The sequence below is a fragment of the Notechis scutatus genome, chromosome 1, assembly GCF_049901735.1.
Source record: "Notechis scutatus isolate UNSWTSFEM ecotype Mainland chromosome 1, rNotScu1.2, whole genome shotgun sequence".
NCBI lineage: Eukaryota > Metazoa > Chordata > Lepidosauria > Squamata > Elapidae > Notechis > Notechis scutatus.
Window position 1 is genome coordinate 147,916,074 of NC_142009.1, and position 18,096 is coordinate 147,934,169.

The 18,096-nt window shown below is 41.4% G+C and overlaps 1 protein-coding gene across 4 annotated transcripts in view; it reads left to right on the forward strand.

The window, feature by feature from the left end:
* PLCB1 (phospholipase C beta 1) overlaps nucleotides 1–18,096 on the forward strand; it is a 486,583-nt gene that overhangs the window by 205,774 nt on the left and 262,713 nt on the right. The gene's annotated exons all lie outside the window — the stretch shown is intronic.

Genomic DNA, 18,096 nt, shown 5'->3' on the forward strand with positions numbered 1-18,096 from the left:
TTTGTCTATTTTTAAACTGGAGTTTAATGATATGAATTATTCACAACGTGTGATAGAAGATGTTTCACAGCTTCCTTCCACTGTCTGTTCCTTCCTTCTCTTTCTGATTTGCCTCCCATTCTTGGATATCAAAAGCCTCTGAATTCATTATTTCAGATATCCTCAGCTTTTCTCTCTCTCTCTCTTTCTCTTTAGCTCAAAATTTCATGTTCCTGATTGAGTGAAATACTGCAGCTGTAGACTAATCAACCATTCAATATTACATTGATTATTTTTATTCTGTGTTTTGTTAGGAACCCACGGATTAGACATTCAAGAAGATTTGCCTCAAAGGAAATATATCCAATAGCCCCAAATTATATGAATGTAAATTATTTATAATTTATGAAATAAAATTATCACTTGTAGGTATCTGGCTTCGTTTCCCTGAAACTACTCAGGGAAGAAACAATTCTCCACTGATAACATTTTAGTAATGCATTTTCAATCTCATTTTCAGTCTCCCTCAGCACGTACATTTCCTATTAAGTGATTTCAACTATGGTAAACTGTTCAGGCTAGTTCCATATATTGATTTCTCAAACCTTAACATATTGCTGTAATTGACACATGTAACATTTTCTCATTAAATCTAAAACAGTAGCTGTATCTTACAACCTAGCTTTTTTTTTTTCTGCCTTCCATCCACAAACACACTAAGGAATTGCTTAGGATGTGCAGCTCTGATAAATTAAAAAAATCTTAGAAGGTTCCATTTTACCTAGTTTGCTCTGTTTTTGTACTAAGGAAGGTAATCCTTGACTTAGAACCATTTGTTTACTGACAGGTTGGAAATTACAACAGCACTGAAAAAAAGGGACTTATGACCATTTTTCATGCTTAAGACTGTTGAAGCATCCCAGTGGTCACGTGATCAAAATTCAGATGCGAGGCAACTGGTTCATATTTATGAGGTTTGAAGTGTCCCGGGGTCATGGGGATCACCTTCTGTAATCTTTTGTCAAACAAAATCAATGGGGAAGCCAAATTCACTTAACAAACGTGTTATTAACTTAACGGTGGTGATTCAGCTAACAATTGGGGCAAGAAGGTTCAATTTTGGGTTCAATTGTGGTAAGCAATAGCAATAGCATTTAGACTTATATACCATTTCACAGTGCTTCACAGCCCTCTTTAAGCAGTTGACAGAGTCAGCCTATTGCCGCCAACAATCTGGGTCCTCATTTTGCCCACCTCGGAAGGATGGAAGGCTGAGTCAACCTTGAGCCTAGTGAGATTTGAACTGCCAAATTGCAGGCAGTCAGCAGAAGTAGCCTGCAGTACTGCATTCTAACCACTGCGCCACCATGGCTCATGGTAAGTTGTTGAGTTGCGATCTGCACTGATCTGGAGAAGTGTAGAATTTGAAGGAGAGCTGTGTTCCACGCCAGGCACTCTGAATCAGCTGAACTGGCAAAACATCTGATTAATTTGCTACAGTGGTGATCAGCCTGGCAGAAGGAACCATTAGAAGGGAATACATGTTGTTCAGAGTTAAGTGGTAGAGTCCTTGGTGCTTTGTGAGCCCCATTTTGCTTGAAAACTTTTCATTACCTGACTAAGTAAGATCATCAGTGCTAATGAGTGTGGGGTTTGGTTCCCTGTTTATATAATGCCCTGCCAATGTTGGTGGGCGGAAAGGTGATTTTCTCTTTGGTAGTTCTTTGATCAGGTGAAATTATCTTCTCTCTGGCAACTAAATCAGAAATAGCCACCAAAATACAGAGTCTTGAAAACAGCTTTCCTGCAGGAGGCTGGTTGAAGCCATGCAGGATGCCCACTTTCTGAAGACGATTCCTTCAGGTGGCATAGAGGAACCTACATAAATGTCTTATGTAAACTACTTCTTTACGTAAGAGGTAGTTTACATAAGGATTCTTCCCTTTTCTAGTGAAGAGCACCTCTTTCCTGCTGGATCATCTTAAATCTGCCTCAGCAGTGGGCTGGCACCAAGTAACAGCCTCCTCACAACCATTAAATCTTGGATCGGTTTGTGAAAGAGCCCATTGGCTGAATTCTGGCATTTGTGCTTAACATGGATAATTCATTTTTGTTATTGTGATGGGTAAACCATGGCTTGCATTTAATATGAAGTATACACCAATCCTCTGACCTATTTAACATGCCACAATTAAAAGAAGACGTAACTTAGCACAGTGTATAAAATGAGATATCTTTCCAGAACCTGTGGAATAGATCCCCCCCCCCCCAGTGATTATAAAGATTTGCTGAACCATTCTGCAACTCTTAAAGAATAGCTTATATGGCCTGGAGTTACTTAGGACAGCAGTCTTGCATTATTGCAAATATCTGGATAATGGAGGAGCTGAAGAATTAAGGGTTGTTGTTTTTTTTTAAGTTGGAAAGAAAGCAAAGATAAATGTATTAAAATCTAGTGGGGTAGATGATTCAGTAAAAAATATATATATACTGAATAAATTGCTCATTAGCAGATTAAATTAGAAGAAAAAAGGAAAATAATGTTTTCAGCTGATCATCTATCCATGCAATTCATTATACGAGTGGGGAGAATTGTTCTAAACCTTTTGAACTCAAAATATTTCAAGCTTGAAATGCCTGCTTTGAATATTGTAGCCTTGCAATAAAACTTGTGTGTTCCAAGAATTGGTTTTGAGCTCAAATTAAAGAAATACTTTTGTTCAATCTCAGGGTGGGGGGGGGGAAAGATTGGTTTTTATGAGTGGCAGCATTTTCAATGTTCTGGTCGTAGAAAGGAACATAAAAATGAGCTGTTCAGTCTCAGAATAATGGGATGTTTCATGTGTTCCAAATTTAGAACAAATTACATATGTTCTAGGATTGTTGCTTTGAAGTCAGAACAAACTCTTGTGATGTTTTGCGTTAGTTTGGAGAGAATACAGCCAACTTGTCACACACTTCAAGTGAGGAGTTTGAAGCAAGATTCTTATTTCAAGCACATTTCTACTTAACAAGTGATTTTAAAAGCAAATACTTCAATAATACTGGGATAATACCTAGATAGCAAGTGATTTTTAAAGCAAGTATCCAGAGGCTTCAGCTCAGTGGTAGGATTCAACGGTTCTGTGGGCGTGGCTTGGTGGCCGTGGCAGGGGAAGGATACTGCAAAATCTCCAGTCAGAGGTGGGATTTGCTGGCTCTCCAAACTACTCAAAATTTCCACTACCGGTTCTCCAGAACTGGTCAGAACCTGCTGAATACCCCCTCTGCTTCAGCTGGTACAGAATATAGCCACACAGGCAATCTTGAGCACCTAAAAAAGAACACATGTAATACCTTTGCTGCGCAAGTTTCATTGGGTACAGTTTTCTTCCAGGTCCAATTCAAGGTATTGGTTGTGATCTTAAAGCCCTACGTGACATTGGGCTAGGTTACTTACGGAACTGTCTCCATCCCATTACATCAGCCCATCCCACCCAGTGAGGCAAGGAAAGCATGCTGTGGAGACCCTATGCCCCACAGGTGAGACAGTCCCCTCCCCACTCCACTCTCTCACAAGGGGATCACATGACTCCAGGACGCTGCAATGGTCATAAATGTGGACCAGTTGCCAAGCCTCCAAATATAAATCATATGACCACGGGGATGCTGCAATGGACATAAATGTGAAAAATGGTCATAAGTCACTTTTTTCAGTGCCATTGTAACTTAGAACAGTTACTAAGTGAACAGTTGTAAGTCAAAGACTACCTGTATTACCTCACAGACATCTTCAACATCCTCTAAAAGAGGGTTGAAAAATTTAAACTCACCTACTGCAGCATTCTCAGGACTTCACTGCCTATGTCCCAGGGAGTCCAAAAGAATTAAAAGGCAGCCTGATACCCAAAAGATCACTTCCCTCCTAGGTACTGCTTACCATTATGTGGTGCAAGACCCTCTGGCTTATTTATCATACCCCAGGGAAAATAAATTGGTCAGCAAAATTTGAACCATGCAGTGATGACCTTGAAAAACGGAGGGAAAATACTGTGTTCTTTTCGCTCCCATTCTTCTTTTGAATTAGGGGGGGAGGGGGGGGGAATCGCTCTGGCCTGGTTCGGTGTTTTTAGAGAATCCCAGCTTTGCAGTATATTTGAACTCAGATTCCTGCTTTAAAATAAATTCCACTAGCTTTCCACTAAATTGGTTAACTTCCAAGTTTTGGGTTTTGAAAAATGGCTTATTGTAAAGAAATGTGGAGTTGACCTTGGGGAAAGAGGAAGGGGGGAATAAGTTGTGGGGAGGGTCGATGGTGGACTTACAGAAAATATTATGCAGTCTGAGGAAGAAAGAAGTGTGTGTGACAGAAACTGCAAACAACCCCATCCTGGTTTGTTTCAGTATAATACGGGACAGAGAAAAACTTCTATAATAGGCTCTTAGGATTTTATTTTACTACTTTACTTCAATTAAGAGTATCCTTGGAATCCCTGCCATGCCTAATTTCTTGACCTAACCTATCTCAAAGAGCTGACGCTTATTGAACTAATGGTGTAGTTTAGTATTAACCAATGAATCAGCAATGTACTTGAACTATGGCACCTTCAGTTGCAAATGGAAATTTATGTAACTAAGTGCTCGTCATTTTAAACAAACCTGCACTGGTTGTTTCATTCAGGATTTTCTAAAATTTTCTAAATTTTAAATTTCTAAAAAAAAATTCTAATTTTTTTTATAGAATAGAATTCTTTATTGTCTAAGTGTGATTGGACACACAAGGAATTTGTCTTGGTGCAAATGCTCTCAGTGTACATAAAAGAAAAGATACTTTCATCAAGAGTCAAAAATCTTAAGGTGCAACACTTAATAATAGTCATAGGGTACAATAAGCAATCAAATATACTAGGAAACAGTCAATATAAATCATTAAGATACAAGCAACAAGGTCACAGTCATAAAGTCATAAGTGGGAGGAGATGGGTGAAAAGAAGGATGGGAGGATTAACAGTAATAGTAATGCAGACTTAGTAAATAGTTGGACAGTGTTGAGGGAATTATTTGTTTAGCAGAGTGACGGCATTTGGGGAATAAACTGTCCTTGTGTCTAATTTTGGTGTGCAGGGCTCTTTAGCATCGTTTTGAGGGTGGAAGTTGAAACAGTTTATTCCAGGATGTGAGGGGTCTGTAAATATTAATAAAGGCACATTCATTCATGGGCGGGAGAGGGGGTGTTAAGGGGACCAATTCTTGGCTTTACTGACAATTATTATGATAATATTTTGCCTGCGGTATGTGTTTATTTTCTACTCTTTTTATTTGTTTTAGAATTGTTCTCCGTCTAGAGTCCCTAGGTTGAAATGGTGGTTATAGAAATTAGGTAAATAAATAAGTGTGTAATATCAACTGTCCAAACACATTAGGCTCGTCATGAGTTGTTTCTTTGTGATTTCATTGTGTTTGGTAAAATTTCCTCTTGGACAATTTGATGACATTGTTCAAAGATATAAAATGATCAGCAGTAGCATGAAATAAGATACGACTTGGTCAGAGTCTTGTAGTATAATTTAGGCAACATCTTGCAAGATCAGATGGAATTGAGTAGAAAATTATCATGTAGCTTTAATTTAAGAGTGAGTAGGCTGCACTGTGACATAAGCACCTTCTTGTAGATTGCATCTCTGCCCCATCTCTTTGAGTAGCTGAAGGAGATTAAATTTGGAAATTGATTTTTTTTCAACAGAAAGGAGGTCGTAGTCTATTCTCTTCTGAAAGGACAGCCACTTGATCAAACTAAATTGGACAACTTTTCAAGCACTGTTTTGGGGGGGGAAATTGGAATAGGTGGTAAAGTTTCAGCTAGTGGTAAGATGAATTCTAAATGAAGTTGATTATCTGGACCATTTCTAATAGAATTTGGGCTTAGCCATGGAACAGAAATATTGATTAACCTGGTTTTTGACCTGTATGGGAAACAGATTGGGAAAATGCACACCTGTAGTCCTATTGGAACTCTTAGCATCATTCAGTTGCACAGACCATGATATTCTCTTGTCTCTGAGTTTTGGATAGAAGGCACCATTTTGCAGTGGTTTATCTACCAAGTAGAAGTATGAGTTGATGGGCATAGGAAAAAACAGTCCAGATCTTAAACCCTCCACTATGGGATACCATACATCTCTTAAACTCTCCAGTATGAGATGCCATAGATCTTGGTTCTTTTTCCCATTGCTTTTAATAGGTTCACAAAACCATTTGAAGAGATCGTCCACCGGTTTAGGATAAGGTATCCTCAGTATGTTGATGCTAGCCATGGCATACATTGCCATTTCTTGCACAGATGTTGTGGAAATCCTAACCCGGTATCTAGAGCAGGCCTGTCAAACTGGCGGCCCATAGGACAGATACATCACACGCAGGCCGTGCACACCCCAGCTCTGCAAAGGCAAAAAAACATCGCAATACGTCACAATCCGGCCGTGATGCAATCAAGTTTGACATCCGTGATCTAGAGGTTGGAATGAACTCAAAATGGCCTCAGATTAAATCCCTGAAAGATGAACTTTTTGTTTATGAATGACAGATGTAGCTCAATCCTGATCCCTAAGTTGGATCATGGTGAAGTAGTATCATCACACACACATACACACACACACACACAAAGAACAGATCTTTAACTTGGGAATCCTCTATGACTTGCCGATATGCTTGATTCTTTTGTCAGGCTTTAGCTCAGGGGTGTCCAACCTTGGCAACTTTAAGACTTGTGGACTTCAACTCCCAGAATTCCTCAGCCAGCTGGGAGTTGAAGTCCACAAGTCTTAAAGTTGCCAAGGTTGGACACCCCTGCTTTAGCTGGTGTTCCAATTGCAGACTTTTTGCAACCAGAGTGCACTTAGTATAATGTATCCATGAACATGCCCTGAACACATCACAGTTAAACTACCGCAACACTCTTTATTTAGGGCTACCATTGAAAATACTTGAGAGCCCTAGTTGGTACAAAATACTGTATAGCAGCCTGAGCGCTGACAGCAGTTTTACAGTTATGTTGGCATTGCCAACATACAGTTATGTTGGCATTGTTTTACAGTTATGTTGGCATTGCTAGATTATCAATAAGTTTCTGGGCCCAAACACAAGCTGCTGATTTTAACCTTGAAAGCCCTACATGGCTTGGGACTTTTCTGCTGGTAGGATTGCCTTTTCTGACCAGAAACATGTGCAAGAAGGACTGCTCTAGATTCCCACTGACTTGAGTTTAAGGGAGTGAGAGCCCAGAGGTATGTTTTTAGAGGCAGCGTCAACCTTATAGAACTCTCTCCCTTCTTCCTTGCATTTTACAAATCATCCAGAATCACCCTGTTCTGATGGGGTTTTGGTAAGGACAGTGGACCTAACCTGCATTTATAATTTTTATTACTTGTAAAGTTTTATTTTTCTATCGTATAACTTACCTTGTATTCTAAAAAGTTGGGTAATAGAAAAATGTTCTTATTATAGAAAATGAGTAAAATGAATTTCCAAAGGTTTTTTTTTTTAAAGACTTAAAAGTGCATCACAAAGTGTAAATAACAAGAAATATGACCCTGAAAGCAATAAATGTAATAAATTAAGCCATTACTGATTTGAAGAAAAGCCAACTGGCTTATTCAGAGTAACTGTTCATCTGATTCTGCAGTCTCCTTTCCACAGTGACAAGCTGCTTGCTTTCAGGAGATCTTCGTGCAGGGATCTCAGACAAAAACCTCCCTTTTGTTCTTGATCATCCAATAATCAATATCCATAACATCTGGTCTTCAAATATATTGAAGCTCTGTGTAACTCTAGACCTAAATTGCTGTTATATTTATTATTTATAAAATTCTTTGCAGATGAATTCCAGAAATTAGGTATGCATTCAGTGAGGAGACACTTCGCTTTATTTTCTTAAAAATTCACCAGCTATGTAGTATTAGGGAGGGAGGGGGAAGAGCAGTGGGAAGGGGGAGGGAGGGAGGGAGAGGGAGAGGGAGGGGAGAGAGAGAGAGAGAGAGAGAGAGAGAGAGAGATGATCAAATGTCCTACCCAGGGCCAGGCTGCATGTGCCAAATAGGCCAGCTTTATGATGTCACAGATAGTGTACATACTACCTAAGGCAGAATATCAGCAGATAGCCAGAGTCTGCAAAGACGAAGTCAGGATAGCAAAGGCTCAGAACGAACAAAGACTTGCAACAAAAGTCAAAGATAATAAAAAAAGTTTCTTCCAACATACAAATAACAAGAAAAAAATCAAGGAAACAGTCGGTCCACTAAAGAGAGAAGATGGCAAGAAAGTAACAGGCAACAGAGAGAAAGCAGAACTGCTTAACTCATTCTTTGCATCGGTCTTCACGCAAAAAGAAACTATAGCTCAACCCACCCAAAACATAACTGGAAAAGACAGACCAGAAATAAAAGTTAAAATAGGAAAAAAAAATAGTAACAGAACACCTGTCTGATCTTGATGAAAACAAATCACCGGGGCCTGATGGATTACATCCCAGAGTTTTAAAGGAGCTGGCAGAGGTCATCTCAGAACCACTGCACCATATCTTTCAAAAATCCTGGAGCACCGGAGAACTACCAGAGGACTAGAAAAGAGCTGATGTGGTTCCCATCTTCAAAAAAGGAGAAAAAAAAACAGACCCAGGAAACTATAGATCAATCAGCCTAACATCAATACCCTGGAAGATACTGGAAAAGATAATAAAAAAACAGATCTGCCAATATCTAGAAACAAGTAAAGTAATAACTAGCAGTTAGCACAGATTTGTTAAAAACAGATCATACCAAACCAATCTTATTTCATTCTTCAACAAAGTGACTAAATTAGTAGACCAGCAAAATACTGTGGACACAATATATTTAGATTTCAGGAAGGCATTTGACAAAGTAGACCACAACCTACTTCTTAGTAAGCTAGAAAAAAGTGGAATAGATAGCACCACCACTAGATGGACTCGCAACTGGCTTGCAAACCGTACTCAATGAGTAGTCCTTAACGGATCCAAGTCTACATGGAGGGAAGTAAGCAGTGGGGTCCCACAAGGTTCCGTCTTAGGCCCAGTACTCTTCAATATCTTCATTAATGACTTAGATGAGGGAATAGAAGGGGAACTTACCAAATTTGCAGATGATACTAAGCTGGCAGGAACAGCTAACACCCAAAAAGATAGGCTCAAGATCCAGATGGATCTTGACAGACTAGAACACTGGGCCATATCTAACAAAATGAAATTCAATGTAGAGAAAAGTAAACTTAGGCAAGAAAAACCAAAAGTACACATATAGACTGGGCGAAACCAGGCTCAATAGCAGTAACTGTGAGAGGGATCTTGGAGCCTTAGTGGACAACCAGCTAAATATGAGCCAGCAGTGCAGCAGCAGCCAAAAAAGCTAATGCAACCCTAAATTGTATTAACAGAGGGATACAATCAAGATCAAGGGAAGTACTAATACCACTCTATAAAGCCTTAGTAAGACCACACCTAGAGTACTGCATCTAGTTTTGTTCACCACATTATAAAAAAGATGTTGAGACTTTAGAAAAAGTAACAGAGAAGAGCAACCAGGATGATTAGGGGACTGGAGCTAAAACATACAATGAATGGTTGCAGGAACTGGGCTTGGCTAGTCTAGTAAAGAGAAGGACCAGGAGAGACATAATAGCAGTCTTCCAATATTTGAGGGGTTGCCACAGGGAGGAAGGGGGTCAAGCTATTTTCCTAAGCGCCTGTAGGCCAGACAAGGAATAATGGATGGAAACTGAACAAGGAGAGATTTAACCTGGAAATAAGGAGAAACTTTCTGACAGTGAGAACAATCAACCAATGGAACAGCTTGCCCTCGGAAGTTGTGGGAGCGCCATCACTTGAGACTTTCAAGAAGAGATTGGACTGCCATTTGTCATAAATGGTGTAGGGGGGTTGGACTAGATGACCTACAAGGTCCCTTCCAACTCTGATTATCTGTTAAATCTGTTATCTGTAAGCAGAATCACTAGCTGTGTCATCACCGTCACCAGGCCAGCATCCAGTCTTGGGGTCCTTAAGTCCTCTCAACTGCAGTTGACATTGTTAACAACCTCTGAATGGTCCATCTGCATTCATTCCTTATAGATCCCTGCTGGAAGGATTTGGATTCAATTGCTGGCCCTGCTCTTCAGTTGCCATAGCCTTCCCAATATTGCAGGTCTCCTGTTCTCCACTGTTGTTGGGTCAGGTCACGTCTTCAAGCCAGCCTCCCTCAGCAGTGGCATCTGGTGGTTGGTGTGTGAGGTTTTGGGATTCCTCTGGGATCAGTAAGTACTATACCCTCAGCCTCCTGCACTCCATATGATGATTTCAAATGGTTCCAACTACTCCATTCACCCTCAATTTAAAAAAAAAAGATCTAATAAGCCCTCCTCAGATTCCAATATATACTATAGCCACCATGTATGAGTTTATACCATTGCCTTCTTCAAGGATACATAAAATATTTACAGATGCACAGTCAGTAATCATCTGATAGTGTATGTAAAATATGTAAAAAGAACCAGGTTTTCTATGAGTAGTAATCATTTCTGGCCATATGGCTTGCATGGTAGAAATATCCTTCAGCTATCTTTACTGTACCATGCACTAACTTTTACTTAGCTAAATGACCTCCTCATCCCCCCAATTTTGCTAAATCCTTTTATTTTTGACTTTTATTTCTAGCTCAAAAGCTATCATTAAATGAAGTGACATGAAAATAGCATGATTTGATCCTACCAATGCCTCTGTGTACTAATGAAATATTTGGAAAGATTGAAAGAAGCTGTTGGAAATAAAGGACTTTGAAGTGTTTCAGGGGTGGGCAAGCAACCTTTTCATACCCAAGGCCTGCACTTACTATTTTGAGGAGATCAAGACATGTGGAAGTTACATCACATTAAGTGGAAACGTTTGCTTTTGTTTGTTGTGTTTGTAATTGTGCTTTGTCTGTTTTACAATGTATAGTGCTTTTTTTTTTGTCTTTTTGCCATTTCAGAATGGTAGAAAACTCTGTCTTCAGGTTTCAGGATCATATTTAGAGTAGGCTCACAGTAAGAAGTTAAGACATGCAGTAGATTATTACATCTCAGTGCTCCGTGCCCTTGGGAAGAGGCTAGGTTGTGGGAGACCTTAAGTTGTCACATATGAGATTCTTAATAACCAAGCATTGTACTTTAAGTTTGAACTAGATTGGGGTAGATTTTATGCTGTTTTAAGTGCTTATGTTTTAATATTTTCTCATTACTGCCTTAGCAGAAAAGTGAGATATAAACCGTAAAACAAAAGGAATAAAACTACTCTAATTAAAACAAAAAAGGCAGTTTGCAAAAAAGGATCTGAACAATGCATTAGAACAGTGGAAGGATAATCAGTTCACTATTTGTAGACGTTATTTTACCATCAGATAAATAAGAATGTTTTAATTATCAGACTAGGCAGCTGATCTGAAAGGAAATGAAACTGGTTTTTACTGTGATACTATCTGTTGGTTAAATAAACTTCTTTAAAAGTTGATTTCTGTTTTAATTCATCATTACAGTTCTGCAGTGCATGGTCTATTGCCCTTTGCTGTTATTTCAGATAAGTAGAAGTCTCATTGTGCATCCTTGAATAGCTATGGCAGTTAATTACTGGGCTAAAATTGATTCTCTGCTCCATTTTAGTCCATTTATTTGGTATTATCATCCAAGTGCAAGCATTGCAAATTCGTCCAAAACTCCTCTTCCTTGCTTTGGAATATTGAATGAAACATTAAAGAACAGTAGTTCAGAATTGTCCCAACTGAGCATTTTTAACCTGTTGAAGTGCAGGATCATAAAGGAGTTACAATATTAATTATATCTCTTGTTTAATTACTTGTTCCACTGGCTCCTTAGTATCAATTTAAAAATCAATGTTATAACTGGATTCAGCCTTTATTACTGAACCATAATTATATATGTCCAGAATAGGAATAGTGTATATAACTAATATAGACTTTTTGAGTTGTTTTTCAGTAGATATAGAGGCGGGGGGAAAGATAAGGCCTCAAACTACGGTTTCTGCCTCCTTTCACTTTGAGATTTACATTGTTTGTTTGTTTGTTTGTTTTTATCCTTTATTATTTTTATAAACAATTCTAGGTGGCAACACACCTAATACTCAGTCCTCCTCTTGTTTACCCACCACAGCAATCCTGGGCGTTGGGCTGAGAGAGAGAGAGAATGACTGCTTTCTCTTCCACCCAACATTTATGCCTGAGGACTAGAAGTCACAGTCTCCTGGTTTCTAGCCTGGTGTCTTAACCACTAGACCAAGGGTCTTCAAACTTGGCAAGTTTAAGACTTGTGGACTTCAACTCCCAAAATTCCTGAGCTAACATGACTGGAGGAAGAATTCTGGGAGTTGAAGTCCACAAGTCTTAAAGCTGTCAAGTTTGAAGACCCTTGCAGTTTGCCTCTCGCCTTCTTCTTAGAATGCTAGTCCCTCTTGCACACAATTAGAATAAAAGATCTGTGCAAGACATCCCTATAAGTCTCAATTCAGTTCCTTTCCCCCAGTCCCCCAAAACAAAGATATGACACATACTTTATTAGGGACTTTAATCATTCTATTGAGAAAGCTCATGGGCATGACCAGAACTGAGACTGGTGTGGCTGAGATGTTGTCGTCTAACTTCCTCTAGAATGTTTAATTGTGGTCAGAACTATCAGTTTTTCCAAGGGAATGTGGCTGTTTTACAAACACGGCCTAGATTCCCAGGGTCAGCGCCATTATTAGTTTTCAACATTGATTGCGTTGGACACCTTTTTAGACTGGACTATGGGGATTAGGAGCTGATTTAGTGGAACTGATCATAAAATATCCAGTGAACAGTAAGTAAAGGGTCAGATGTTCTAGGCAAGCCGATGGAGATTGTGAAGCAATCTCTATTGGCCTTCACCGATAGAGGTTTTAGAAGGCAAAATCAAAAAGCAAGCCCTGGAAAGAAACTCACTTTTCATAAGTGATAAGAATGATGTTTTTTAGTTGTGAAAAGGAACTTTGACACAGCATAAGCTGTAACATGGTACGAGCACAGTGACTTAGGCTGGGCACGTGTCTCTGAACATGAGAAGAAAGGAATGAAATTTTTAAAAGGTGCTGAGGTAATGTTTTATTTATTTTTTAATAGTTTTTTATACAAGAAAAAAATATTTTAAAAAGAGAATCATGTTCTCACATTTTACAGTGTTTTCATAACAGTGTACATCTCTATTAGTGTTACTTAAGTTCATTTACTACAAAGATATCTTAAATCTAATTCCTGATTTCTTACTTATCTATGTTATTAATACGTCGTGATACATTGTTTTTCTATGTTACTACACTACTACACCTATATACATAGCTATACTATACATATATTCATAGCTATACGTTTATCCTTATTTCTGTTATTCCATAATATTTCTTTAATCATTTTCACTATACATCTTTATTACCTTTTCATTTAACCATTTGTACCATGTATTCCATGTTGTAAAAAATTCTCCCTCTTTCTTGTTTTTTAATATCATAGTTAATCTAATCATTTCTGAGCATTGATAAATTTTGTTGATTATTGCTAAATTTGTGGGTACCATGGTTAATTTCCAATTTTGGGCAAAGGCTATTCGTGCTGCTGTGATGATGTGTAGTATTAGATGCTGTTGTTTTTTACTCCATGACAGTTCTGGTATTCCCAATAAGAAGGTCTCTGGGTTGAGTTTAATCTTTAATTTTGTCATCTCTTCCAGCCATCCCTGTATTTTAGACCAGTATTTTCGAGCTTTGGGGCATGTCTACCACATGCGAAAATACGTTTCCTGGCTATAATTGCACTTCCAGCATTTGGGTGACATATTGGGAAATATTTTTGCCAATCTTGCCGGTAGAAGGTGCCAGCGATAGAACATTTTATAGATATTCTCTTTATATGATACTGATAACATTAATTTATAGTTGGTTTGCCATTTTTGTCCCCATTGTTCTAAGTGGATGTTATGACTGCAATTTTTACATTTCATCAGCACTCAACAGTCACATCAAAATAGGGTTAAAGTGCTTCGTTTAAAAATGGATTACAGAGAAGAGACACGCAGAATTTAGAGTGAAGTTTCTATGTGAAGGGAAAATCTATGAGCAGAAAGAGCATTGATAATTGAGAAGATATATTGTTGAACTAAGGCTGTAGTTAAGAAATATACTTCTTAAACTGTGTAAGAATGTAATGATATAGGGCTCAGCAGGATTTTTTACCACTAAGTCTAGGCATGATTCTTAAAAGGAGAGTCTGTTTTTAAGGGCTAGACAGAAACAAAACATAAACACAGAATAAGATACTTCTGGGCAATGGATTTTATTATTTTATTCATTTATTTATTTGATTTGATTTGTCAATCGCTTACAAGACAATATGTATGAGTATAAACATGAGTAAGAATATAGGAAATAGGTACGAATAAATGGGGACAATAGGACAGGGACAGTAGGCACGATGGTGCACTTATCCACACCCCTTACAGACCTCTTAGGAATGGGGTGAGGTCAATAGTGGATAGTTTGAGGTTAAAGGAGTGGGGGTTAGAGGATGTAACAACAGAGTCAGGTAGTGCATTCCAGGCATTGACCACTCTGTTGCTGAAGTCGTACTTTCTGCAATCAAGTTTGAAGCGGTTTACATTGAGTTTGTATCTGTTGTGTGCTCTTGTATTGTTGTGGTTGAAGCTGAAGTAGTCATTGACTGGAAGGACATTGTAGCAGATAATTTTGTGTGCTACGCTTAAGTCCAACCGTAGGCGGCGTAGTTCAAGGTTGTCCAAGCCCAAAATCTCAAGCCTGGTGATATAGGGGGGGGGGGGGGGGGGGGGGGGGGGGGGGGGGGGGGGGGGGGGGGGGGGGGGGGGGGGGGGGGGGGGGGGGGGGGGGGGGGGGGGGGGGGGGGGGGGGGGGGGGGGGGGGGGGGGGGGGGGGGGGGGGGGGGGGGGGGGGGGGGGGGGGGGGGGGGGGGGGGGGGGGGGGGGGGGGGGGGGGGGGGGGGGGGGGGGGGGGGGGGGGGGGGGGGGGGGGGGGGGGGGGGGGGGGGGGGGGGGGGGGGGGGGGGGGGGGGGGGGGGGGGGGGGGGGGGGGGGGGGGGGGGGGGGGGGGGGGGGGGGGGGGGGGGGGGGGGGGGGGGGGGGGGGGGGGGGGGGGGGGGGGGGGGGGGGGGGGGGGGGGGGGGGGGGGGGGGGGGGGGGGGGGGGGGGGGGGGGGGGGGGGGGGGGGGGGGGGGGGGGGGGGGGGGGGGGGGGGGGGGGGGGGGGGGGGGGGGGGGGGGGGGGGGGGGGGGGGGGGGGGGGGGGGGGGGGGGGGGGGGGGGGGGGGGGGGGGGGGGGGGGGGGGGGGGGGGGGGGGGGGGGGGGGGGGGGGGGGGGGGGGGGGGGGGGGGGGGGGGGGGGGGGGGGGGGGGGGGGGGGGGGGGGGGGGGGGGGGGGGGGGGGTGGGGGGGGGGGGGGGGGGGGGGGGGGGGGGGGGGGGGGGGGGGGGGGGGGGGGGGGGGGGGGGGGGGGTTTTTTGGTTTTTTGGGTGGGGGGAGGTGTTTGGGGGGGGGGGGTGGGGGTGGAGGGGGGGGGGGGTATTCTGTTGCGAGCAGAGAAGTGTAGTACTCTTCTCGTGAAATACTTCTGGACTTGCTCGATTGTATTAATGTCCGATATGCAGTGTGGATTCCAGACTGATGAGCTGTATTCGAGTATTGGTCTGGCAAAAGTTTTGTATGCTCTAGTTAGCAATTCGATATTTCCAGAGGAGAAGCTTCGTAAGATTAGATTTACAACTCTTAATGCCTTTTTGGCAATGCTGTTACAGTCAGCTCTGGCACTTAGGTCATTTGATATGAGAACTCCAAGGTCCTTGACAGAGTGAGGATCATCAATGAGGTCATATCCGCCTAGTTTGTATTTAGTGTACTGATTTTTTATGATCTTGTATCAGAACCTGTTCATCCCACTCCTTTTAAACCAGGGATCTCCAAGCTTGTCAATTTTAAGAGTTGTGGACTTCGACTCCCAGAATTCCCCAGCCACAAATCTTAAAGTTGCCAAGTTTGGAGACCTCTGTTTTAGGGCCATCTGAGATTTTCTTACTTATATTCTTATTTTCTTTTATTGGAACATTTACTAAAGATCCTTTTATACCATATGGCTCATATCTGCACTCACTTCATAAACAGAAGGAAGGAGCATAATTTATGCCCTCCTGAGCTGCATATTAAAAAGCTGGAATATAAATTTAATAAATAAATAACCAAGCTCTACTTACTGTAACAAGAAGCCCCATGTGATGTGTCTCGCTATAGTCAGAAGTTAGATTCTTTTAGAATAGATGCTAACGGTTTCCTTGGTGGAAACAGTGATGGGCTGCTAGGGGTTCACAGGGGTTCAGGAGATCCTCTAGCTAAGATTCTGCACAGTTCAGAAAACCCCCAAATCCCACTCCTGTATGACCCCACCCCTCCCAGGAGTCACCACGTGGCCCGTTTTGGATGCAGGTAAGTACAGGAAGTGCACGGAAGCTCAGGGAGGGCAAAAAGCGGGCCTCCCAGAAGTTCAGGAAGGCCGGAAACAGGCTTGTTTCTGGCTTCCAGAGAGCCTCCAGAGCACGGGGAGGCCATTTTCATCCTCCCGGAGGCTCGAGGAAGGCCTCTGGAGCCCAGAGAGGGCAAAAACGCCCCTCCCCCACCGTGGTGCAGGAGGCTGACTAGGCCAGCCCACCATGGTCACACCCACCCAGCAGCTGGGCAGAGAATCTGTTGCTAAAATTTTTGAAGCCCACCCCCTGGGTGGAAACCCCCTCCCCCCCCACACACACAGACAGGCATAAAGAGAGACAGAGGCAGAGAGGGCTGGGGGAGAAGGAAGGGAGGGAGGGAGGGAAAGAAAGGAGGGAATGAAAAAAAAGGAAGGAAAAGAAAACAAGAATGCAATAAATCTGCAAAATGAAGCATTCTGTCATGAGATGCTAATGTTTTCTTCCTAAATTTTCAACAGCTTTGGGGCATTTTGCATTTGTGTAAATTTAGTTCTACAATATTTGATGCTGTGGACATCTCAACATTGAAAAGGCATGCAGGTTTGGACAACCTGGAACAACCTTTTCACATAAAATTCCCAGCAGCTCCTGTCATTAAATCTGAGGGATGAGGTGAGGAGAGTTGTAACCGAGGAAGGCCACAGTTTGTCATCAATCTTTTAATCAGCCTAGTGGTTATCATTCTGCAGTCAGCATGTGGAAAACAAGAATTCTGAATAAAGCAATTTTATGGACCAAAATTTCCAAATAACTACTGTTGCTAATTATTCAGTTTACATTTGTTTACATGTTCTCTGATGATGCTGATTTAGACTTGGATATAATTATGAAATTCAGGAAATTAATTATATACTTCTGGTTTGCTTTGTTGTGCTAGCAAGTAAGTTGTATGCTACTAATTTCTGGCCATAGATAGCATAGGTTAATAAATGCAGGTGTCTCCTTATTGCCTGTAACCATCACAGTACATTAATTGTAATTAGAATTGCAACAATCCCATCTATTATAACCTCGTATATGTGAACATTAGCATCTTTAATTCTTTTGGTAGTCTTTAATGGTTATTTTGAGATAACAGTAATGTTCCATTACCATGCTGCATCAGGAAAGCTGCTCAGGCTTTGTTAGGCATCTTTCAGATGTCTGTGTAAGTGTAATCTTTCCTAATTCATTTACTGTAGGCTTCATGAGAAACAAATGGCTTTTAATGCAGCTTCTCCATTTATTTCAATACAATTACTTCTGGAGCAATTTTAAATAACCTTATCTAAAAATTGCAAGCCTATCAAGCTTCCTGGCTCAAGTATGACTAATATCTGCAGAATAAGGATAAAGTTGAGACTTGGGTACAAAGTTTCTGCCAATAGATCTAATACTTTGGGAATGGAATCTTCCAAGAGTCATTTAATCCATTTGGGTGCACTAAAAGAAGATTGCCCCACAGTCCACAAATTAATATGTATTTTGCTGTCCCCTATATTTATTGCAATTTAGGAGCCATAGCTTCTGGTGCTTGTGCATTGTGCAAT